Consider the following 24,286-nt stretch of genomic DNA (forward strand, 5'->3'; position numbering starts at 1 on the left):
CATTAGCTGTCTATAAAGAGCACATCACGTAAGGGGCTCAGTATGACTGTATCACAGCCTCCAGTGGCTCAAATCTGTTTGTCTGCACTGACAAAGCTACTTCCTGGGACACTCTTTGCAGCCTGGTTCTGGGTCACAACTGCAAGTATCTTTAACTGTGGTGGGGAAGAAAAATTTGCAAGGATGGAGATGCTTCCTGATATCTATCAGAGCACATCTGTGCATCCTTGACACCAAATCAGTCAGGGATGGCACCCATCAAGGAGTTAGGGAGGAGACATGTCTCCATAGCTTGGAAAACTCGTCTTGCCTCATATCGAAGACTCAAGTGTCCCACCTCAAAAACTGCTAAGGTATCTCCCAAGCAAAAACTCCCATTCCCTGACCACTTTTGTTTTGCACATATCTATAGAGTTTCACAGGCTACTACTAGAAAAATGAAATAAATATATGTTGGGAATTAGGTCTCTTTTCCTTTGTTCCTTCTTACCTATAGAATTTCTCCCTTGAGTGACTGGGAAACACTGACTGCTGGTACTTATGGGTACTTGAGAAAAGAAAGGGTTGACTGGGCCCAGGTAAAAGGAGGGCAGGGGGGAGCTACTAGTTCTCTCCCTCTGCGTTTCTTGTTGTTGCTGTTCTTCTCCCTTCTCCTTCTCCTTCTCCTTCTCCTTCTCCTTCTCCTTCTCCTTCTCCTTCTCCTTCTCCTTCTCCTTCTCCTTCTCCTTCTCCTTCTCCTTCTCCTTCTCCTTCTCCTTCTCCTTCTTCTTGTCCTTCTCCTTCTTCTTCCCAGGAATTCTGAACCCACCTCTCCTGGCCCTACTCGCATCCGGACCACTGCTGCCCCAGCCCCTGTGCTTCTTCAGCACCACTCTGGGCTCTCTATGCTCTAGCCCTGCACCGCTCTGCTCTGCTGGACTTCCAGCAGTTCCAACTGCTGCCGCCAAGTTTCTGATACATCTCGTCCACCAGACCGGGATCTTTTGCTCATTCCTGCCATTCCAGTTTAGTGCTCTTCAGAGTCCTGCAGGGGTACCAGGACCGACTACCCCAGAGCTTTGCGAAGCAAAGCCGCCCCTCCCTCCTATGGCGTCTCAGCTGAGAGGACTGTTACCAGGTCCCTGGTTCTGTTTGTTATTAATGCCATAGTTGTTGTTTTTGTTTGCCTTGTTATACATACTAGAAAATAACTGTTATTCCTATCCTCGTATCTTTGCCTGAGAGCCCCTTAATTTCAAAATTATAATAATTTGGAGGGAGGGGGTTTGCATTCTCCAATCCAACGGAGGCTCCTGCCTTCCCTAGCAGACACCTGTCTTTCAAACAGAGACGATATATTTTAATAGAAATTATCTTCAAAAAAGCTGTGATCAGTGACAGGATGATGCATTTTTTATGGTGGATTTAAACTATACTCTTTGATATTTCTCACTCCTGTTGCTATACTAAGTAGAGAGAGAAAAAACTATTATATTTATTGTATAGAAATCAGCAAACTGAATTATGTGCAATGTACAAAAATGTAAAACTACTTCAGTCAGAGTAAATATTTATAGAACTGTGACTTTTAAATATTGCAATGTTGTTTAGTAAAGAACTTTTCCTGCAGTTTAGAAGTATAAATTCTGGTCCAAAAATATCAGGAGGTACTTTTTCCTTTCCCACAGCACCCTGATATCTGAATTGGAACATTATGGGAGGTGGGTCTGGATGGGTGGCCTACTAGATGGGTAAAAACCTGCCTAGGCCCTGAGGCCAAAAGGGTGGGTGGTTAATGGCCCACACTCTACCTGGAGGCCAGTTGTGGTATTTTCAAGGCCTCTCTTGTCTAACGCCTTTTACAGTGATCTAGAGGAGAGGTCAGAGTTCGTTTTCACTGAACTTTCAGGGGACATCTTGTTGGTGCATGCAGCCAATCTGCTTGAAGCCGCGACCACTTCCAGGAGTGCCTGGCAGGCTGGAGGGATGGGCTGGCAGGAGCTCTAAGTAATAAAACAAGGACAATTGCAAAGCTGTACCCCTTGAATGTATGAAAGCCATACAGTGGTACAAGTTGTGGGGCAGCTCTGTAGAGAAGACAGTGGAGGATCTAGTGATGAACGTACTCTGGCAGTAGGTCAGGGAAGCAGTGTTTGGGGTTGTATAATCAGGAACATACACAATGGCAGGGGAGAAGTCTATGCCCTTTAAATTCACCTGTTGACCCTATCTAGGAGACTGGAGTCTCTTGAGCAGTAAAGGAAGGCATTGTTAATGCAGCAGGTTCCATGGAGGACTGCCAAGATGGCTGGGACTGGAGAAAAAGTGCAGGCATCCTGTAAGGAGAGGCTGAGGCAGTGATTATGGTAAATTTAGCATGAAGACACAGTCACAAGAGTCCCTCTCAGGAGGGTGAGAAACAACAGACATAAACTGAAATGGGTGTTGTCCTACTGAAAACAGGAGAATATTCTTTTACTCTGATGGCAGTCCAGCAGTGGAACAAGCTGCCCAAGGAGAATGTGCAGCCTTCAGCCTTGGAGGCTTTCAAGACCTAACTGGATCAAACCCTGAGCAGCCTGAGCTGACCTCAGGACTGATTCTACTTTGAGTGACAAGTTGGACTAGATATCCTCTGGGGCCTTTTCCAACCTGGATAAATCTATGATTCACGAGATGTTTCAAGATCTTTCATGGAGCTTTGTAACACTACCTTCTTTAACTTTCTTTAGCTTTGACATGGAAATCTTCTAAACTATTTCTAAAAGTAGATCTAAAAGAAAATCCCTCAAAATAACTCTTCTATTTTAGGAAAGTACTGTCATTATATATATATATATATATATATATAAGTTCTGAATACTTCAGCTTATTTTGAAAGGCTTTTCATGAAATAATGAAAGCAAGAGCAAGCTTTTAAAAATTTAATCTAGATGAGCTATGTAGGAATAAATTATGCCTGAGGATATGCTGTCATATTTAAGTGTAGGAAGGTATAATTACAAGTGCTACAAGTACAAAACAGAGCTTCATAGAGAAATTAAGACTTCTTTAAGAAAAATAAAAGGAATTGCAAATGTCTGTGTGGCTTAAGTTTTCTTCTTTTGTTACTATGGCTACAATAAAGAATTACCAAAGGAATTGGATTGGTACAGTATTAAAGATTTGGAGTGCTAATTAGTATTCTCCTTCTATTACTCTGATAGCCACATAATCCAGAATAATTTATTCTAAATCACTTAACTCTGAATGCTTTTTAGCATTGTTTTGAAAGTAAATGCCAACTTTATTGATTACACATTTGTCTGTATTTTAAAAAAAGACTTAGTTAAATTAACATATTTTTGAAGTCTAGACTTCTTCATTTTTTAAATACTCCAGACATCCATTTGTTGTCAACATTTTAGGGATATTATTTTCTTTTGCAGAACTGTATTACACTGTATATTTCCTTTGATATATAATCATTTATGTGGTGTCTCTATATTTTTGGCCACATGTAACTGTACATATATTTAAACACAAGATTTCTCTATCCCAAAAATAACCATTTTAAACTGAAATACATTTAGGTTTTATACCATTTAAATTGCACATTCTTATATTTTTCTAAAATTATAGAGATGTCTTTAAAGCTAAGCTTTCTATTGTGTACTTGAAAATTTCCATGATGCTTTTTTAATCTGAGTACTGACATTTCTGTCTCATTTTGTAATCTAAGTTTGCATTATGTACATACACAAAAGCATATAAAACTATTTTCAAATAAAAATAAAGGAGAGAAAGAAATAAAGTACTTTATGTGGGCACAGTTCAAATGTTAAACCAGTTAGTGAAAAATACCACCAAATGGAAAATTCGAGAGAAGAATTTTTTCTGTGTTAGGCACTGATTTTGATTCAGATTTTCATTAATTCTTGGCTCTGTCTCAGGCTTGACAGGGGACCAGCTACCTAATCTCCTTCCTGTCTGAGGTGGTGGATCCTGCAGTTGATTTGACTGCTGGCTGCTGCAGTCCTGCCATCCTCCCTGTCTCAGCTCTGACCCTGGCTAAGGCATTTCAGTATGAAAAGCGGTATGAAAGGGTTTTGTTCTCCCCTCCCTGCTTTCCCCTGCTTTTTATAGCTTTAAGGCACAGAAACAGCCAAAATCAAGGCTGGAAAAACATTAGATTTAGTGTGAAGAGAGGACTGCTGGTTTGCCAGAAAAGACAAACTGCACTAAGTGAGTCTTAGTTACACTGCATGGGATACCAGCTTCAGTTTCTCTGCCTCTGACATTGATTTAGTGTTGATTCTCTCTTTGTTTTCTCCTTATTTATCCTAATTTGTTACCTGTAACCTGTTTTATTTTAGCAGTGAGACATATTTGAGAACACTTAGTAGCTATACATAAAGAACAAGAACACATGCACAAAAAATCTAAAGGAAAGATGTTGAAAGCAGTGAAAGGAAGCAACAAATGGATTTCTGCCAATATTGTGTTATAATTAATGGCTTATTGGAAGGTGTTTCAGCAGTTATGTAAGAGTATGATAAATTTTTGAAACCACTGTAGGACAGTTATAGTCTTGCTCTTCATCATTACCAATAATAGGTATTTTAATAGATTCATTAATAGTAGAATATGCAATAATAAGATCAAGCAAACCACAGGGCTTTCCTTGAAAACTTTATTGACTTGAAGACAGAACTAGGGGTCAGCAACCTTTGGCAGTATTTTCATCACAAAGTAAATTTTTTCAACTTTCTGGAAAAATTACTCTGCTCCAGGCATGGTAAATTTGACAAGATTACCACTTGCTATTTGAGCACACAATGATTTTGTCTATCTATGTGACAGTAATTTTTTTTTCCAAGCCAAACAAAACAATTGAAGACTTGACTGGAAGTAGGACAAGACTGTCTTAGAATTAGTTAAGGGTTGGAAAACTTGTGGAGGGGAAAGAATTGGAGATTATTTACATTTGAATGACATCTCACTGGTTCCTGAGAAATAATGAGAAAGAAGATACTCTTGTTTTGCCTTTTTTCAAATTGTCTGGGAATACCAGGTATGATGGAGGACAGTGCTACCAATCATGTGTTAGCGCAATGCTAGCTTTTTAATACAAGGTGGATAGGTGTAATTGCCTAAAAATTCCAAACCTATGGACATGGAAGTCCATACTATGTGTGAGCTGAGCATAGTTGTTAACAAAACCTACTGACTTTGCAGAGCTCACTGAGATCTCAACAGCAAGGAGATGTCACCTCACTCATCTGCACAAGTGGACAAGACAAAGATCTGTGATAAAGAGCACACAGATAACACAGGGCTCTGTGTATATTTCAGGAAACAACATGAGCCAGATAATCTCCCCTACAGCAGCAGTCCTTGGAAAGTTCAATGTTGTGTATATAGACATATAAATTTAAAGAATTTTAAATAACCTTCTTCAAAAAATTATACAGGCACTTCATGCACATTAAGAGGTCTCATTACTGTAGTAGGACTACTCGTGTGTGTTGAACTGAGCCCATCTCTAAACCTTTGTAGAAGAAAGCCCTTGGCAATTACATGAAATATGCCAGTGACAATGAGCTACTGGCAGTGAAGTTCTCTAAGAAACTAAGAACAAAACCGAGCTTTAGTGGAAATTCACTGGGGAAAGGTCTGGATAAAATGCCACACCACCCAGCTGCTACCAACAGACAGGTAGAGTCCATGCACACTGAGAGCTCTCACAATGGTATAGTGAGAACTGGGTAGGAAAGAGGGTACAGGAAGCAAAAACATGGAAGCAGAGTGGCTGGGGAGATTGCTATGAGGATTTTTTGTATAAACAAGAATGACCTCATATTAGACATGTTTTTCATTCCTTCACAATTTACTAGGAACTGGCAGACACAGAAAAAGCCAACACTTGGTACAAAAGACAGGTCTTTGACAGCTACTTCTGGAGGGTTAATTGCTCAGCATGTGGACTGAAGTATCAAAAGAGAAGGACACAGAGTAGACAACCCTATAAATATATCTTTCCATTAATAAAGGCTTTGTACAGTTAACATAGCTGCAAAAAGTCTGCAATATAAAGAGGTTCACCAAAACCAATACATATAAGGAACTTTATATGAACATATAAGGAACTCATATGTTATTTAAGGAACTTTAAACATATCTGGAAAGTTTGATCTCTGACAATTTTGAATCTCCTCCACTTTGGGAAAGGCAGATACAGAATCTTTGAAGAAGAACAACAAATATATTAGTAAAGCATTAGAATTGAGACCTTTAGGGAGACTATACAACAAAGCAAGGTGGATTCATTGTCATTAGCACCATTATCAATATTATTGTGTGCAGGGGATGAAGCATAGCCTCTGTCAGAAGACAGCAGGCAGATCTATACTTGATCTCTTTTGACAACGTTTCACAGCCTTTTTTGAGCAAGCCTCACCAGTATCAGCAATGCACACAATTATAGTGCTATGTTCAATACCACCATATGACAACCCTGCCTCCCTGCCCTATGAAAACTAAGAAAATGTAAAAAGTAGCATTCTGAAACTGTCAAAATATTGGAATTATTTTAAGGTCCACATTAGACTTTCCTATTTTGTGTGGAGGTTACTCAGGTGTTAGAGAGATTATCCACAATGAAAAACATAACTGTCAGATATAAACTTAATTTCAGTAATTAAAAAAAAAACCAATACCATCACCACCCTAACACAAATTATAAATTTCACAGTAGAAAATAGATGTAAAAACACAAGGATGTTATGACTCACTCAATGACACATCACATCTTAAAGGGACATGAGTAATCATTATTTCAACAATCAAATATTCAACCTTAATTTAATGCTAATGTTGGGAATAAAATGACACACAATAAGAAATACAGTAATTGTTATGTGCCATTAATTATTTATATCACATATTGATGTGGCATAAATACAACAGAAATTACAAGAAATTGAAGTGTCGGTCCTGTGCTTTCCATCCAATTTCCTCAAATCCATGTAAATTTAAATTCTTCACTTCAGATGAAGTATTCACATCTAAGATGTCCTGTTTATGGTTATCAATGAGTCTGGAATTCTCTTAAGTCTTTGGTGTAGGTGGGATTATCTACTTAATGAATTGCATATTGAAATACTGCAGTGGGAAGAAATCTGTCGTCTCTGTTATAATCACTTTGGTAGGAGAAAGGCATTGCCATGGCGCTGATGTATCATGCAGCTACCTCAGAATCTAATTATAACTCAGAGTGATTAAAGCATTTTTTTCACTCCTGAAGCTAAAAACTTCAATAATTAGGATTTTCTGTTCTCTAAATGTATTTTCTCCTAAGAAGTGACAAAAACAAACATGAAAGACAGAGAAAACATCCATCATATATTCCTATCAATTTTGTGTTTGCAAATAGTTTTTGTAATTCCAATCTCTTCACAACATAATTAAATGATATTGACTCATTAAAAAAAATAAAACCCCAAATTTTCTTCTGTTTCCTTAAGGCTTATTTCTGAGTAACTTTTCCATTTTAAATAGAGAAAAATGCATTGCATATATTGATAAGCAAATAAAAGTTAATTGTAAATAAATAAAATATAAATGCATAAATAATGTGCATGATTTTTGGACTGATCTTTTCTGATATCTTATCATAGGAATTTCACTTTTTTTGGCACATAATTTTATGACTGATAGAAACTTCTACAGACCACATTCACATGCATGTTTACCTAAATAATCCATTCACCTATTAAGTTACTGAATATCTCTTAAAAATTCCTTAGTGTTTACTGATTATATTAAAAAAATTAATATATAATATACATGCATAAAATTTGTCCTCTATATTTTACTGTTATTTAACATTCCTCTCCATTTCCTGTGGTATCAATCTCCCCTATCCCCTCTCAAATCGTTATTTTCTGTTCCAAATAAGGCAAACATAAATAGAAAGAGAATCTGACATATGCATTATTGAGTCAGCTTTCTGTGTTATTTTTCCCCTTGAAGTGGTTCACTGAAATATGCTCCACAGGACATATGAAAGTTATAGCACCTTGTCAAAAGAAATAATAACTGTTATTTCTTTCCTGAAGTTCCCGTTGAGACCTTTCTTCACCTGAAATAGTTTGTGTTTCTAAATTCTATCTCTTTTGTCTGATTGACTATAAATTTCCTGAAATATGACAGATGAACAATCAGTCTTAAGAAACCTGACAGTATAGCAGTTGGACAGAACACAGACACAAGACATCAATGACAGTCTATGAAGAGGCTGGTCTTCAGTAACTTGAAGGGTACCATTTATAATATCCCTGTATTTATTAACCAACTGAATACATCGCCTGGAAACACTGTATGACCTTCAAGCTTTAGCACATGTTAAACCAAGACTCCACATATTTTACTAATGTTCCCTGAAATTTCAGGGCTACAATACTAGCAGTTGAAATAGAGAATGTGCACAAATGCCCATGGAAATATACAGTAATTTCATGACCATAAGGTGCACCGGACTATAAGGCGCACCCCCCAGGAATCGGCAACTTTCGCAACTTTGTAGATCATATAAGGTACACCAGACTACAAGGTGCATTATTTTTTTGCAGCGAGGAGCCGTGCGGCGCACAACAAAGTAACGAATTTCTGTCACGTGCTCAATTTGCAAACATTTTTCAAAGATCGGTGTAGCCTTTAAATGCAACCCCAGGTGCCCTACCCGTGCAGCTGGCCCCGGCATTCCTGCCTGCCTCCGGTGCCGGCCGGCACAGCTCACGGCTCCTGGCTCCCACCGCGCGGCCACGCTGCGTCCCGGCTTCCCCTCGGCTGGCAGTGGCGCTGCTTCTCAGCGCTTTCCCACAGCGCTTTTTGGCGCTTTCCTGCAGCACTTTTTCGCCACTTCTTGGTGCTTTTCCGCAGCACTTTTTCGCCTCTTTTCCACAGCGCTTTTTCGCCTCTTTTCCACGGCGCTTTTTCGCCGCTTCTCGGCGATTTCCCGTGGCGCTTCTTGGCACTTCCCCACGGCCTTGCCACTTCCCCCCGCTTCTCCCCTGCCAGCGACCGTGATGGTTCCCGGTTTCCCCCCTGGCGGCCGTGGCTCCCTCAGCTCCCGACTTCCCCCCGCACAGCCGCAGCTCCCGCGAGTCCCGACTCAGCTCGCAGATTGCACTTCCAGGTTCGCAAATTTCCGAACTTTGCACATCAGATAAGGTGCACCGGACTATAAGGTGCACTTCCAGGTTCAGGGGAAAATTTTAGTCTAAAGGGTGCGCCTTATAGTTGTGAAATTATTTACTTAATGGATATTCTGATGGATATTATTTCTTCACAGTGCAATCACATCCTTCATGTTACTTATGGTATACTTTCATTGTTCAATTAATGTGCCTGTGCACATAAATGGGAAAGGGATATTTATTATGGAATGGTGAAAGGAATACTATACTTGCCAACAAATACAAGAGCTACTCAGTAAGCTAGAGATGGCCTACATGCATCCCTCATAAATTGTCAGCTGTCTGTTCCTAATTAAATACAGTAAGCTCTCACAGCTTGAAGGCTTGACCTGCTTCAGTATCAGACCAGTCTCTAAACATCTACACCTTCTTCCCTCTTCTTTTATCCTAAGAATAAAATAAAGTTATTTATAGCTCAGTACTTCCTAAGTAATTTCCTAGAATAACTGCTGAAAAGGAGATTGGATAAAGGAGATTTACTTGCTGGGAAGTAAATGCAGAAAGCAGACTTCTCATTGAAGAGAAACTTACTAAAGTCTTATTCCAGATAGTAACTTGTTCCACCGTCACCCAGTGCTGCATTTACCAGCACACCACCCCTTGTCTTCTGATATGGTTGTCACCACAGTCATAACATCCTTTTAGGTCCATTAAAGAACATCCAAAGAGTTCCTCAGACTTAATATCTTGTCTTGTTCGCCTGATATATCTGATACCATGTAGATTTTTGAATAACTTCAATGACACCCAATACTTCCAGAAGAGTTGGAGTTTTTGTGATGTATGCATCTTAAATTCACAGTTTCTTAACAGAAATTTCATAAATAACTAAATATCCATACAAAAGCATTGAAAGCTGTCCACCTAGATCTTTCTGCTGGTATTTGTGAGATGCCTGAGAGGATTTTTTTGGCTTTTTTTTTTTTTTTTTTTTTTTTTTTTGTGAAGATTCAGGCTATTTTATAGAAGTATGTATATGTATCAATATGGCACAATACAATAAAGTCTTTTGTCTAGCCTACTCAAGTGTGACAACCAAAATGAATCTACAGAAAAATATGGGGGCATCAAAATATTCTGTGTATAATAATAATGCAAAGTGTAGCATATCTTTTATATGTTAATTAATGTCTCCTGTGATTTTCTGCATCTGCAGGCAAGATGAGAATAAGAAATAGTTACTTCCAGAAATGACTGATAGAAAATATGAGGGATTAAAGATGTATATGGGGCTAATGTGTGGGAGTTGCTTTTACACATAGTGAAATTCTCTGTGGGTGAAAATGCAGCAAGGTGGTGCACCATGATTTATATAAGAAAGACAACTCACACATCTCACCTACTGGATTAAGAAAAAAATAAAATTTTAGAAATATCACATATTTGTGAGATGGATCAAAGTGCTATTCAGAGCAGGCTTTTGTATCTCTTTTTCTCAGATAACTAACAATAAGATAGTATCGAATTGATTTTCTTTTCCATACAAAGACAACTTCAAACAAATCAAGTTATACTGAAGTCCTACTATCTGGAGAAAAGGAAATTATTCCTGGGAAAAAAAAAGTAACAAAACATATGCTACCTTTAAGTAATAACTGTGAGGACCCTCTGTGATATTCTAGCAATTTCTTGACTTAATTTGCTTTCCAGAGACTCCATAGTCTATAAAAGGACTGGAAATTCTTATAATGAACATTATAATACAATTTATTATGCCAGAACAATTAAGCCTGTGTCAACAATTCTATTATAAAATCTTGGTTTTAAGAGTTTGTAACTTATCTCTATAAATATCATATGCCATACAATATAAGTCAAACTATTATTTTCCCATAGCATAAAATTATTGCAATGACATCAGTGATTTTAACTGAACAAAGGGCTTAATTAACAAAGATGAAAAAGAGAAAATAAACTTACTGCTTCATCAATAAAGTGTTTATTTTTGAAACAGTGTGTCTGAATTTTAAAACATTCAACACTTGTTCATAATTGGGGCAATTAGACTGGGCATAGGAAGCAGCTTTCCTGTTACCACTGAGTGTAATTTTAAAATATGCAGCACTGAAGATATTCCTTTCTGTGTGATTTTCACTCTTTACGACTCATTCTTTGTCAATATTAAGGGTTTCTGTTTGCATGAAACTGCCAACATGATAGGAATGGCAGCCTAGGAAATGAATAAAAACATGTATATAGAACAAGAATGTATGGTGAGAATACAAAGCTAATTTCATATAAAATCTACGACCTGAAACAGACACACATGCAACCAGACGTTTTCAGTCTAAATATAAAGTCTAGCCTATGAATGCACAAATAAGGCAATACACATGTACAGTAATTTCATGATTACAGTAATTTCATGACTATAAGACGCACCCTTTTGACTAAAATTTTCCCTCAAACCCAGAAGTGCGCCTTATAGTCCAGTGCGCCTTATCTGATGTACAAAGTTGCAACATTTGCCAAACCGGAAGTATGAGCTGTGAACCGTGGGGGGAGCCGGAAATGCCACAGCAGCCAGCTGGAGGCGGGCCCAGGGGCCAATGGCTGCCGGGTTGAGGCAGGGCCTCGGCCAGTAACCGTGCGGGGGGAGCTGGGGGCGGAGCCTCGCTGCAAAAAAAAAGTGCACCTTATAGTCCGGTGCGCCTTATGGTCCTGAAATTACTGTACAAGCCGCACGGATTATAAACCGCATTTCCGGGGTGTCAGCAACATTTAGGCCCTCGTCCATACATAAGCCGCAACGGATTATTGGCTGCACTTTTGTTCGTAGTGAGGATCTGTGTGCAACTTTCACAAATTTGCCAATTAGTAACAGAATTGCAGCATAGCAGGGTTTACTGGCCTGGGGCAGGGCCAGGCAGGCTTGGCCCGCTCATGGTTGCTGACGGGGCTGGGTGGCCCAGCTCGGCGCTACAGCTCGGCGGGGTCGCTCGGGGCCAGCTGGGCAGTGCTACTGCCGCCACCAGGCTCGCTCACCCCCCACTCCCGTCTGCACTGCCGCCGCCATGTTTGCTCGCCCTGGCCGGCACTGCTGGCAGCCCCGTGACACCAGGCTCCCCCACGCTGCTGGTCCCGGTTCTGCTGGGTTTCCCCACACTGCCAGCCAGCTCCGCGCCACCGGGCTCCCCCACACTGCTAGCCCCAGTTCTGCTGGGCTCCCCCACACTGCTAGCCCCAGTTCTGCTGGGCTCTCCTGCACTGCTAGCCCTGGTTCTGCTGGGCTTGCCCGCACTGCTAGCCCCAGTTCTGCTGGGCTCCCCCGCACTGCTAGCCCAAGTTCTGCTGGGCTCCCCCGCACTACTGGCCCAGGCTCTGCCGCCCCCCCTGCCTCCGGCGCTGGTGGCTTGGGCTGTGCCGCCCGCCCCCCGCGTTGCTGGCCCCTCCTCTGCCAGGCTTTCCCACCTCTGCCAGGGCCGGCCGGGCTCCAGCATGGCTTGGGGCTGCCGTGGGCTCTCACTTCCATGTTGGTAACTTTTAGAATATTGCTCATATATTAGCCACTCTGGACTACAGGCCGCGCTTCCAGGTATGGACCAAAACTGTAGTCAAAATGGTGCGGCTTGTAATTGTGAAATTACTGTGTGTGTATATATATATATATATATATATATATATATATGTGAAAAGAAATAACACTTTTAATTTTGAAACAATAATACTATACCAAAGAGATTCTCAACAATCCAGTGCCAATCTGGAGCCACATGTTACATTTAAGCTTCATAGTTTCAAGTTTTTTTTTAAGCACAGTAATTCAGATACTTGGCCTCATATTTTATATTCTTGCTGGTAAGGTTTTACATTTGTAGCTGCCAAAAGTAGTATAAATTTGGATTTCTTTCAGTCTCAAACGAGTGAGAAAAATGAGAAAGTTCTTCAGCAAATCATTTCAATATTATAAGGTGTTTTATGTTAGAGAGATTTGCCATGTCCACAAAAAAGACTAAGTATAAAATTCTCCCAGTTACATCAAAAATGGTCCCTAAAAGAAGGAAAAAATACCATTAGCAAATTCATCCAGAAATTAAAACGACTGTTAGGGACATATTGAACATGGATTTCTAATCTATCCCATACATGGTAAAGGAAAGACATCTGACCTAATGAAAGCCAACTTATTTCATCCCATTTATGCTCACATGTCCAAATAAATCCATAGAAAATGAAATGATTTCCATAATATCCTTCAAGCTGTAGGTGGCAAGAAAAAGCTGCAAGGAAGACAGAACCACTGAAAAAAATACAGTAAATTCACTAATACAAGCCGCACTTAGTATAAGCCGCATCTCTGGGTGTTGGCAAATATTTCGTTTTTTTGTCCATAAATAAGCTGCACCCGAGTATAAGCCACTCTGTCGTTCGCAGTGAGGACCCGCATGCAACAAAGTTGCCAAATAGTAACAGAACGGCGGTAGGGCGGGGTTTACTGGTTCGGCTCAGGTTGTGCAGGTTCGGCACGCTAGGGGCTGCCGACGGGGCCAGGTAGCCCAGGCCGGTGCTGCTGCTCAGCGGGGCCACTGGGGGCCAGCCGCTGCTGCCACTGGGCTCAGTGCTGCCCTGTGGTGGCAGGTAGGGACAAAGCCCCTCCCGCTCCCGCGGCGGCGGGTGGGGACGGAGCCCCCCGCCGCCTCCCCAAGCCGCGGCAGTGGCAGCGCGGGTCCCCCCCTCCTCCCCGAGCCGCGGCAATGGCGGTGCGGGTGCCCCGCCGCCTCCCAGAGCCGCGGTAGTGGCGGCCCGGGTCCCCCACCGCCTCCCAGAGCCGCGGCAGTGGCGGCGCGGGGCCCCCCTGTCTCTTCCGTGGGCTGCGGCAGAGGAGGGAAGGAAAAAGCTCTCCCTGCTCTCTCCCCGCTCCCCGTGCTGCCTGCAGGGAGCCAGGCTCCACCCGCGGTGCAACAGAGTTACAATTTGTAACAATCGCAAAATGCCGACTTTGCAGCTGCTCGGCTTGGCATTCTGGTTGGCACTTCTGAGGTTGTAAATGTCAGAAAATTATTCACATATTAGCCGCTCCTGAGTATTAGCCGCATTTCCGGTTTAGGAGCAAAATCTTAGTCAAATTGCTGCAGCTTGTATTCGTGAAATTACTGTAACTATTTTGTGAATTCCTGGCTTTTCAGGTAATTCATACTTTAATTTAATTTAATTTGCTGGGCTAGAGTGTGTCTGAAGCAGTGCAGACAGACACCAACTCACAACCTGGAATCCACTGCAACCTTTAAATGGTGCAACACTATTTCTGCTGATTTGGGAAGAAAGTTGCACTAATGAAGATGTGTTAAAAAAATCCGATCAAAACAAAAAGGTACCATGCTTCTATTTTAATGCATGTCTGGGTTACTGTGAGAAAGCAGAAGTTTCCAAATTATGAACACTGCATGCAGCATCTCAACCTCTCGTGAAATAATTGCCTGGGGAAATCACTTATGCAGCAATTCAATTACGTGACAAAAACTTCTGCAGCTCCATTTCTTTATCATTCTGTAACCCCTGGGTTCATCTATGTGATGTTACTCCAAACCAACTTAGAACAAATAAAGCTGCATTTAACATGGCAATTCCATATTCCAAATTAAAAGTGCCTTGTAAAAAGAAGGCCTACATCCACTTGCATGCAACAGGGTACATTAAGGAAAGGATAGGGACTTGCTCAGCAATTCATCAGGCATCAGTGACAGCACCAAGAACATAATGCTGATTTCCAGTCTGAAAGGTTACCAGCTTGAAGGCAGAGGAGAAGGAGATGATGTTATTACATTAAACTTGGAAGCACAGCCTGCTTATAAAAGCACGGAATCTGTAGTTCAGAGTCGCAGTCTCAATTTCTTTGTTTTCTTGTAATGCAAGATATGTTTAGTGTTCTGGTCTGGAAAAAAAGAGAAACTTTCCCATGCAAAGTGAAAGGGCAATTCATTACTGTGTAATATGCCAGTTCATTCAAGGTGTTTATGGAATATCGCAAGAGAAATAATAGGTACAAAGTTTAGAAAGTGTCTTTGTCATCAAATAAAATTTTATTTTAAAATCACTTGGAGCTCACAACAATCTAACTCCAGCCTTGGCAGAGAGTACATCAAGCAAAAATCAGCATTCATTTGGGCAATTTTTCCTTTTTCATGTTAGTGGAAAAAACCAATTACAATTAAAAGACTGTGTCTGTGACAAATATTCAAACTGATAGCCTTCCAGCATTTGTGCACATTCATTTGTGAAGGAGTTATACAGGTATATGGTGTGATCTGCTGTACACAATTTGAGTGTTTAAGTATTACATGCATTCCTGCTTCAAAAGGGCCCTCCTGCAGTGCTTGTGCATTGTGCAGAAAGAAGACCACAAGGAAAACAGAGCAGACTGTTCGATAGGCCCTCATGCACTTCTTAAAATGAAGAAAATAAGATGGTTTCAATATCTGCACATTAGGGAAAACGCCAGTATAAAGAGACAGCAAAAGTGTTAAAAATGGAGAAGTGAGGTCTCCAGCCCAGCTGCCCCCAGCTGAAGGAGTGCATGGTAATAGAACTAAAATTTCACTTTGCTTCAGAGGTGACATGCAGCAGAGGTGAGGAAGCACATGGGTCAGGGAAGACTTGAAAACACAGCCTTGTCCTCAGAGGCTCCCCAAAGTGCCTTTGTGCCTGTGCAGCAGGAAGGAGGGTCTTTTTGTATTTGTTACTGAGTAAATGAATCCATATTCAGATATCTGATACAACTAATTTGACAGTCACTAAACTGACAGGCAACATACTTGGAAATAGTCTTAAATTCTCAGTTTCTTCTGAAAGGACAAAACATATTAGGAAAAAAAAAAGTATGTCAAAAAGTTTTCTAACTTTAGTTAGCTGCATATCCCACTGCAAATAAAAAAAAAAATTAAAGATTTCTTGTAGAGTGAATGATAGTTATTTTCCCATGCTTCCCACATGAACCAATTTATTTCACCTATGGGAAACTCAGGAAAATATATTTCACATTATGCACCTCTGGTAAACAATTTTGCTGGAGCTCCAATAAAAAGAGTTTGAAATAGAAGAAAATTAAACATAGTACCTCAGATTACTTAAAATACTGTACCTGCAGTAAAAATGAAATCAAACACAACAGGCTGAGGGAATACCAAGGAACTTCACACAGTAAACAGAAGACTAAACTTTCAAAGTAAAGATATTCTTGACTGCACAGTAGGAGCAAATGTCTAAGAGATGTATCCAAGCTAGTTTTTTAAAATTAATTTCCCACTTTCTAGACTTGAGTCTCACGCCACTTAAATAGAAATTGCAGCAGCTCATTCCAACTGCAAAGGTTTAGGATTTGCCAAATTAAATGGAATAGACTGAAACCACATATTACATGCTCCAATAATTAGGAAATAGCCAATATATTTAGATATTTCATTTTTTTTTGTTGTTTAGAACTAAATATTAGCCAGTTGCTCAGTCAGAGTAAACTTATATCATAGGCCTGATCCTAAGTTTTTATGCATATTGAATGTTTCAATCAAATTCTTAGCCTCTTGAAATCTTCCTCAGCCATGTGCAACCACTATCCAGATCTTGCCATTACTGTCTTCAATGGCTTTTCAGAAAACAGTAAAAAACATCTCCAAATCCCTGCTCCTCCTTGCAATCTTTTCCTCTATGCTTTGCAGAAAATAGGCAAAGCACAACATGAAACAGGAGCAGCTGAGCATTTAGCTCACCACTTGGAACTGTAGCTCACAACAACTATATACTCTTATGGCAGAATGACGAAGAGAGCAAAGCACTCAAACAATATAAAGAAGAAAAGAACATGAAAACATTCTGATAAAACCTTCATCTTTTATGACTTGACTAAGTAATGACAACCAGACAGAACCTTGGGAGATGAGTTTCCTTCTGTAGCCTGAGAGAAGTCATACCTCACAACATATCCAAAGAAGCATCACCCAGAACAGCACATTTGGTACCCAGGTGTGAAGGCATGGCAAATCTCTCCCAGTGCAGCATACTCTCTGCCTAGATGCTTTCTGTCTCTGATGGCAAATGCTTGCACAGACAGTCAAGAGTGCTCCTGCCTTTGTGGCCTTGGAGAAGACTTTTACAGAGGCACCAGTGACACTCCTTCAGCCTGCCAGAATCAAGGTGCACATTAACAGATTTCTGTAATGCTTGTTTTAGGCATCCTACACTTCCAGGTAGACTCAGAGCAGTGTAGAACACAACTCCTCTACCTGCAATGGAGATGCACACCCCATCCCTTCAGAGCTCCTCAAACAACACCACCATTTGCCAAACACAACCATCTTCCTTTGTAAATCATCCTTGCCTTTCTTAGTTTCTTCAGTCTTCTGACACCCCAGTCCCTTTTCAAAGATTATTTTCTGATGCCATTTTTCTTTTACTTGAAGGAAAGGTTTTCAAAGGCAGAAATAAAGTCAAACCCTACAGCCTACCGGCTCTCAAGAGATGCTTACCTTATATTTGTGTCTGTTAGGAGTTCTTCCGATTCTTCCACCTTTCATCTGTAGAGATACCGAACATATATACATCTTTTTTTTTGTCATGGACTAGCTACTCTTCTCCACTTACTAATTCTATTGCTTAACAATACTGATGTTGATCTCAAACATCCAATAAAAGACTGTTTTTACTTTCTGAGCCCATTAGCACCTCATGTAGGCAGGAAGAATATGCACAGGTTCAGGCAGTCTGATGCACTGCTTGCAGTGCAGAAGGTTGTGCACAAAAGAAATATATGAAAGCAAATAAAGTTAAATATTAGATTCCAAGATTTCTATTTTAATCTTGCTACATTTTCCTATGAGAGGGAAGATAATTTACGTTTTAAGAGACAAACCAACTCTAGCTTAGGAACTAGAGTCCCCTTTTTGCCAATAGGGAATGGTGTCTCAAGCCATCTTCCTGAAACTTAAAAATAAATCTGTTCCTGACCTCTTCTCTTACATTCAAATAAAATTGCTGTCATGACCTCACTGTTTAAAACTGTCCCAAAGGTCACAAAGAAGTTTTTCATTGCAGTCATCACTCACAGCAACCTCTGAGGATCCTGCAAGGGCAGCCAAAATTCTAAAATCCCTTAAGGTTGCGTAAAAGAGTTGTGAACTGTGCTACCATATTTAAGGCAACTATTTTAACCCATGGCTAGTTGTGATTAGTATAGCAGTGATATGTTAATTCAGGTACTTCCATAAAATAAATTATTTATATCGATAACCTTGTTCACTGCTTTCACATTGGAAAGAATGCTGTCTTTATTGAGCTAAATGCCACCTTGAGCATGGGCAAGCGGAACACCAGCATTTCTTAAAAGCTCTACTGCTTTTTCACATTCCTATGGGACAAAAAGATTTTTAAGTATTGGGATAGTTCAACTAGCTCTTAAATTTTTTTCCTCTTCCAGGAGGCTAGGATGATGTCGTTTGCCTTTACATATTTTCTGAAAGAAAATCAAGGACAGTTCAACTTTGAAGAAGTGTATCCTTTCTTTCCATCGTTGACTCCCAGGGCTACTGGTCCCCATCCCTGCATCCTATGGGTGTTTACATAGTGGCCTGTCTGTGAGTTGATGGTTATCATCATCCTGTGTAGCACCATTCCTGGCATTGCTGCCCCTGGACAACATGCCATAAAATTGCTCTGATGCCATTTTCAAACGACTTGAAACTCTCAGGCTCTATTTGTTCCTGTGAAGTACCTGTTGTAAGGGCAAAATACTGCTAGCAAGTACAAGTGGAAAATGTTTATGTTCTTATGTGCTACATAAAGCAAAACCAAAACACACAGAAACACAGAGTTAAATAAGAAATTTCATAAGAGTTCAAAGGCTATTGCTTACAGAAGAAATTTGATTTTACTCGAAAAATAAAGGTGTGATTTCATACAGGATATTGGCTTAGATATAGACTGTTTCCTATCACATAATGTACTATTATTTCACATCCTTCTCTTCAATTTTTATCTTGAAAGTAATGATTAACAAAGCAGATATAAACCCTTAGAAGCTTTATAGCATAAGAAAATACTTGACTCTGCTTATTAATACTTCGTTCTGTGATGAGTTGAATATCTCAGTGTTAAGATGAAGATTTAATGTTTGTGGAAATTATATGTGCGCTACTCACAGAAAGGCTAAGACTGGAAATCATGTGGTTCCAGTCCTTTCCTCAAACTGGGCTGCCTACAACCAGTTGGCCACATACATGTCCAGGCAGCTTTTGAATATCTACAAGCAGGGAGACTCCAAAATCTCTGTAAAAACTCTGCCGGTGCTTTGTCACCCTCACAGCAAGAAAGCCTTTCCTGACATTCAGAGGGAAACTGCTGCTTTTTAGTTTGTGTCTATTGCCTCTGGTCCTGTCAATCACTGAGTAACACTGAAGAGAATCACTGACTCCATTCTCTTTGCACTTTCCTTTCAGGTATTTGTACAAATTGATGAGATCCCCTTCCAACCTTTTCAGGCTGCACATTCACATCTCTCAGCCTTTTTTCATACAAGAAGTTCTCCAGTCCCTTATTATCTTAGTGGGCTTTTTCTGCACTTTCCCCAGTATGCGCATGTCTCTTTTTTTATTTGGGATCCCAGAACTGGACACAGCACTCCAGGTGTGCCCTCAGCAGTGCTGAGCAGAGAAAGGCTTGGCTCCCTTACCCTGCTGGCAACACTCTTCCTAATGCAGCCCAGGACACCATTAGCCTTCTTTGCCACAGATGCATGCTGCTGGGTCATGTTCAACTTGATGTCCACCAGGAAGGACCTTCAGATCCTTTCTTCTAAGCCGCTTTCCTGGTGGGTGGCCCCCGGTATATACTGGTGCCGAGGGTTGTTCCTCTCCAGATGCAGGACTTTGCACTTTACTTTGCTGAACCTCATGAGGTTCCTATAGTCCCTTTCTCTAGCCTGTCAATGACCCTCTGCACAGCAGCCCAACTTTCTGGTACATCAGACTCGTCTTAGTTAGGAATCATCTACAAATTTGATGAGGGTGCATTCACTCTACCCCAACATCCAGAGCATCGATGAAGATGCTGAACAGGACTGGACCCACTACTGACCCTGGGGGCACACATACTGCTCTCCAACTAGAGTTTCTTCTGGTCTGACCAGTCGTCCAGTTTTCAGTCCCCCTCACTGCCAGCTCATCCAGCCCACACTTCATTAGCTTCTCTAACATAGCTAATTCAGTTTCATTGATTGCATGAAATAAATCCTTAGTTTTACAAGTAGGGAAAAAGCTACATTTCTTTGGTATTAACATGCCACACCGCTAAAATACTGGAAATGTACAATTTTCAAGGTGACTGAAAGGAATTCCTCACAGTCACAGACTGTGGCTTAGGCCATAATTTTGCCTCTTTTGTTTGAGATGCTAACACATCATCTCTGTTTAGCAATGGCTATGCTTTAAAGTTTGCCTCCAATACTTCTTGAATTATTGTTAGCAATAGTCAAAATTTCATCACAAAAAAAAAAATGCTAATATTTTAATTTATCTGAAAGCAGCAGAAAAAAACCCATGCCAAATGTATGAGAAAAGATTGTTCAACCTGAGTGATGCCTTGGGTACAATGAAATGTACAGTAGGAAATATATATAATAACAATGTTTTGTAAAAGAACACTTAGTAACTTTTTTCTATCTTTCCTGAAACTAATTAGTCTGTATGACACTTTTATTGCTTTTATTGACCACTTCACAGTACATGCAAGAAATGTGTTGCATCTCGTGTATATAAGAGTTACTTCAGGATCCCACTGCCTTTTTGGTAGTCAAACAGCTGTTCTGCTGTTTTTGAACCCGTTCAGCTCACGCGTGGCAAAGGAAATCAAGTTTTAGACACTTATGATAACCATCTTTCTGTGAGGGAGAACCTGTGCTGAATTTTAGCACTCTGTGATCACATAATGCAGAAGACACATTCATTTGTTTAAATGAGCTGTGTTTTACAGCTTCTCCTGAGGATGTTATGGGCTGAGTTAATTCGAACTCTGGCTAAAGGAGTCCTAAACTGCTGATTCATGGAATTTGGAAAGTGTAGCATACTTGTATGCATTCATCAATGATAGCCATGAATACAGACAAGAACGCTGAGCTAGATGAGCACTTGGTCTAAGGAAACAAAGGCTTTTCACTTCTTTTCTTATTCATAGATTCCTAATTCTTCAAAATCAATAACCAGTTTTCTAAGTGGAAGACAACCTGTCACCAAAAATCACATGCAAAACATATCTCACGTATATGTACAGACTGCTTCCCAAAGAGCCAGATGCCATAAAATTGTCAGGAAAGGATGCCCTCTCACCCTGCTCCCCAGCCAAGAGGAGATTGTTTTATGCTATGTAGTTAAATTTTGGAGCTTAAACACAAATTTCTGATACAGTCAGAAACAGAGTATGATTGTTGTTATAGCTAGCTGCTTAAGGCTCTGAATGAAAAAGCTTTTTATAGCTCAGATATGCTTTGTTTTTCAAAACTTACCTTCAACATGGGACATGAAAATAACTAAAGTATGTCACAGGTAAACAGACTTATTTTGAAGTGTTGCTTGTGGGGCATATATTTTCTGGAGTACAGTGGTGGAATTTTGTTAATTTAAATTCCATACACACTTCATCTAGTCTGCTATGACTTTTCAATTATGTGAAGGCACCAAAAGTGTCAATTCCTGCCTGGCACCTCCTCTCTGCAAATACACCAAAAGTCTGCTTAGCCTTCAAGGATAAAGATGCTATATGGTACACAGGTCACTGACTTCCCCTCACTAAAAAGTATATTAGTCACAGTAAAAGATACATCACCCTGAAGGCTGAAAGAATCAGGAACTCCAACCTTTTAAAACCTGAGGAAACAGAGACTTAAGTGTTTACTTTACTGCTTTTAGGGTAATCACTCAATTTATTACAAAAGAATACAGAATTTCAAACTATTAATGAGGGTGAAAAGCAGCCTGCCTTCTGAAAACCTCTAAACGAGTGACATCAAAGTTTACACATTTTCTTCTTCTAAGTCTCTAAACAAAGCCTTTTGAACAAAGTAGTGAAGTTAATTTTACTATCTTTTGAGTCTCAAAGTTGCTAATTGTTCTGATCAGTGTGAGATGCTGTTTTTCAAAAAATAACCCTAAACATCATGGCCTTCACTCTTAAAAAAGGTTTGGTTTCAGGTACTGTCTGAGTCGAGGCCCACAGATATGTGTGAAGCAGGACAAAGGCAGATAAACAAGTTTTCTTCCTAACCTTACTAATTTACTGGGATTCCCAGTGAAAGGAAAGCAAATCTACTGAGATGTGATTTATCACTCACCCTAAACAGGAGAGACAAGTTGACTTGGATCTGTCTTCAGTGAAGCAGAATCTGAAGAAGGCAACAAGGGCTTGAGCCAAACTGGCAGTTTGTCTTTACTTCATTAGGCTAAAAAAAGCTGGCGAAATCAGCTATATGGAAAGCCATTCCAGCCTCAGAACTCCTTGAGACTCTTTGAGAAAGTAATGTTTTGTTCAGAAAATAGGGCTGTGTATGAAGTATTCCTATTAATGAACCTTATGCACCTAACAGAGTTGCCTCAGCTGGGAGGGACACACTTTGCCTCTATACTTGATGAGGATAGACCAGCTCAGTGAAGGCTGATGCAGTGCAAGATTCAGAGCAGGAATATAGCTTATGTAATATCACAATTGCAAAAACCTTGTCATGTTTCTCCTATGAATGAGCTGTAAACTTATGCTTCTTTCAACAGTCTAGAAGAATTCCAGTGAGGCAACAGGCTGTCTTCTCTGAAAAATGTGCCAAATTTATGCTGAAATAAGCAACCATATTTCTACACTGTGATTTTGGCAGACAAACAAAACCACTGTTTTTGGGTTTAAAAGGTGCACAAAAAGACTTTCACAGGCAAACTGACAAAGCATTCCATGCAAGAAATTATATAAAGAGCAATCTTGGTGAAAGTAATTTAAATATATCACAAACAGAGCCAGAAAAGTTGGTCTATTTAGCTTCAGCACATGGTTTGAACAAGAATCTTGCATCAATGATTCTTTAGCATTTCTGCATGAGGTTTTGTGAGAGAGCTTTGAAAGTAGCACTATTATTGTATCTTCAGAAGTCAAACAGAAAGTAAATGTTTACAATTATTATTTTCAGAATTTGAGTAACCAAAATGAGACTGTTTGGGCAGCTAGCATCTGAATTGCAAATTTTTAAGAGTTTCAACACAGCTGTTAGAAATCAGGTAACAGCTTGCATTGGCTGATACACTAGCTAATAAAACCAAATCTTTGTGTTTCTATCTTTTTTTTTTTTTTTTTCTCTTCTTCTGCTGAAAATGTAAGCCTGTTCAACCAGGCAGATATAGAGCAAAAACACCTAAAGTCCTTTAAAAGCCAAGAGATCTGCAGTTAACACCCTTGGTGAGTAAAGATGCGGTGCTTCTCCATGACACCCATGCTGGTCACAGCTAATAGGAGGGTTCCAGGAATGTGACTATCCACAGAATCCATAAAAACAAAGCTCAACATCAGTTGTCAGCTCCCCCACCTATTCCTCTAGGGGGAACAACTACTTTTGTCTGAAGACATTTATTGGGCATAGAATAAAACCTACAAAATCCAGACTAGGTTATTTGGATTTTGTCTGTTTACAGGAGCTACTTCCTTCTACTTGGTTGTTTCCATTGTTTACATCCATTAGCCATTATTGCCAAACACTGATGTTTACATTAATGCAATTCATGAATTCATGGCTTAAAATAGACTGCAACTGCAATTTTCCAGAAAATCTCCACAAAGATGTAGGATCAAAACTTGCAACTTCTATTCCACATTAGAAAATCACTTAGGCTTACTACCCACTTTTGTCAATCTTTTTCCACACATCCTTGGCATTCAGCTGCCATTACCTGTAACTGTGAAATACACTGTTAGTTGCTTATAAGCAATTCTTTATTAATATCTTCAATCAGTTTTTACCACAACTTTTGCTTAGAAGTTACCCATGGCCAGGAGCACCTGCTCTGCCTGGCAGGACCCAGGATGCAGCGCCAAGCAGGAGAACTGCATCCTTC

At 40.1% G+C, this 24,286-nt stretch overlaps 1 long non-coding RNA gene across 1 annotated transcript in view; it reads left to right on the forward strand.

The window, feature by feature from the left end:
• Positions 1 to 1,216, forward strand: part of LOC116996578 — a 57,970-nt gene extending 56,754 nt beyond the window's left edge. Inside the window, exon 4 of the long non-coding RNA XR_004417962.1 lies at positions 794 to 1,216. This is a non-coding gene — a long non-coding RNA (uncharacterized LOC116996578). The remainder of the gene's footprint in view (positions 1 to 793) is intronic.
• Positions 1,217 to 24,286: the final 23,070 nt, after the last annotated feature.

Source organism: Catharus ustulatus, chromosome 5 (assembly GCF_009819885.2).
Source record: "Catharus ustulatus isolate bCatUst1 chromosome 5, bCatUst1.pri.v2, whole genome shotgun sequence".
In the NCBI taxonomy this organism is placed as follows: Eukaryota; Metazoa; Chordata; class Aves; order Passeriformes; family Turdidae; genus Catharus; species Catharus ustulatus.